The sequence below is a fragment of the Rhinolophus ferrumequinum genome, chromosome 10 (genome assembly GCF_004115265.2).
Source record: "Rhinolophus ferrumequinum isolate MPI-CBG mRhiFer1 chromosome 10, mRhiFer1_v1.p, whole genome shotgun sequence".
Lineage (NCBI taxonomy): Eukaryota > Metazoa > Chordata > Mammalia > Chiroptera > Rhinolophidae > Rhinolophus > Rhinolophus ferrumequinum.
Genome location: NC_046293.1, coordinates 60,724,367 through 60,726,735, shown reverse-complemented (window position 1 = coordinate 60,726,735; position 2,369 = coordinate 60,724,367). Strand labels below are relative to the sequence as shown.

Here is a 2,369-nt window from a genome sequence, read left to right as displayed (position 1 = left end):
AAAAACAGGGTTGCTAGATTCTGGGGGGCAGTTAAGGGGAAGGTGAGGGGATTAGAAAGCACAGTCGGTCACCACAAGATGGCCACGGGGATACGAAAGTCAATTTGGGGAAGGTAATCAATAATGTAAGGATTTTGTAGGGTATCCGATGGACACTTGTCTCATTAGAGAGACCACATCAGGGATGATGTAGATGCCTGATCACTGCACTGTACACCTGAAGCTGAAGCTGAACAATAATGAATGTCAACTACAATTTATATATATATATATATATATATATATATATATATATGTGTGTGTGTGTGTGTGTGTGTGTGTGTGTATATACACATATAGATACATATATATACACATATATATATTTACAAGAAGTGGAGTATAGAATTAGGAATAGAGGGAATAGAGACAGTGGAAATGTAATGGTTATATGTAACATCAGAGGGGTAGTAGATGGGGGGAAGGGGGCTGTCACTGTGTGAGGGGTATAAATGATAAATATCTAACTATTACATTGTTTTGTGCACCTGAAACTAATAAAAAAATTTTTTTAAAAAAAGAAAAAAATAGTGAAGAGTTTATATAACTTTAAAAATTATAAACACCAATTTGAATACTGTTACCCGTAACAATATTAGCATGCAAAGCTTTGGAACTAAAAGTTATATTCCACAGGAGATAACATTAAATGTTAGAAGCCCACATATTCCTGAAAGTTTTTTTGTTGTTTTTGTTTGTTTTTATAGCTAGCTTTGTAAGGACGCTTTTATTATTTGGTTAATAAAGCAGAGGATTTTATTCTTAGAATAAAACTAAATGGTTTCACTGTTCAGAAAAACTCCCATTTGCATCAGTGATCTTTTTCCAAACTTATCTGTCTGCAGTTCCCTTTACTAGTTAGTCTTATAGTTCTGAGCCAAGAAATTCTAGGCCTAAAGAAAGCTATCATTTAATAAAAATACAGAAATTAACATAAATCTAATTATACACTTGATCTTAGCCAAAAGGCCGAGAAGCGATCATACATCTAATTATAAAGCAGGGAGTATGTTGAGGCCCATTTTTAAATTCCTGCACCCAGGCCAATACTGGGCTTACACTAGCTGTATACTGACTGAAGAAATTAAGACAAGGACCCTACTCAAAGAATCCAATTTCCATTTCTTAAGCAAATAGCTTATGTCAGTGCTAAACTCAAGAAAACAGCTCACATCTGTCATTTTCACAGGGTGACAGGATAAAATGTATGCAGGCAACAAGCAGAGGGTCCCTTGATCTCAGGGAAGATGGCCCCTCCTCCTAGTCAGGGGATGGGGCCATGTGGCCAGTCTTGGCCGCTGAGCTGTAAAAGTTATTTGTGGCTTTCTGGAAATGGAAAAGTATTTGTGGCTTTCTGGAAATGATAAGTGAGAGGAAAGAGTAGAAATTCTCTGCCCTGTGCTGTCTCCTGATTCCCACCTTTAAAATCCAGTAACTTGATAACATCACACTTTGAACTGCCTTAGCAGCTTTGGACCATCGGTCTCCTGAGACCAAGAGAATGCAGGGGCACCCATCTAGAGTACCGACAGCACTGAGCTCTTAAACCATCCCTGGAGCTGCCCACCTCTGGGCACGATGTGATAGGAGAAAAGTAAACCTCTCCTCTCTTATTCAAGCAACTACACATTAGGGTCTTTTATTTCCTACGCAGTGGTCGCATGTACCTGTGTCTGAAGCTGTTCTGACGGGTACACCTGTGCACTGTATCACTTAGGGTCAAATCTGATTTTTTTAAGAAAACAATTTTTAGTATCACTGACATTCACACAGAATTACTCACCAGTGTGAATGTGTATACATTATCAAAGGTAGGGTCTGAGCTAGACAAAATTGTGAAATAAACAGAGCGTGTTTTGGATCACTTTTGCCTGTTATACTACTCTTTGCCCTCACTTTGCCCCTAAGAAAACTTGCCCTGATAATGAAACAGCTCTGGGCTTCCATCCCAAACAGCATATGGAGGACTAGCCAACAACTTTCTTCATGAATTTCACATCGTACGCCAGACTGGTATACCATAATAATGAAGCAATAATAGTAACCTGCACTGAAATTTACCACGTCAAGCATCCTACATGCATTAACTCATTTAATTCTCTCAGCAACCATATAAAGTAGGTACAACTAGTAGCCCATTTTGCTGAAAAATAGTGAGAAATAAGAACGGTAAAGCACTCCCCTGAAGTCTCATGGTTAGTTAGTGGTATAGCAGGAAATGAAATGCAGGATGGCTTTACACCAAGTTCATACTCTTACAATGCAATATAGCCTCCATCTTAGAGAGAATGTAGATCTTTCTATCAAGGAAACTCCCCCAGTCTCTACTA

General features: G+C 38.5%; 1 pseudogene; it reads right to left on the bottom strand.

Moving 5' to 3' along the window:
• Window positions 1–878: 878 nt before the first annotated feature.
• Window positions 879–1,020, bottom strand: LOC117029554 (uncharacterized; annotated as a pseudogene).
• Window positions 1,021–2,369: the final 1,349 nt, after the last annotated feature.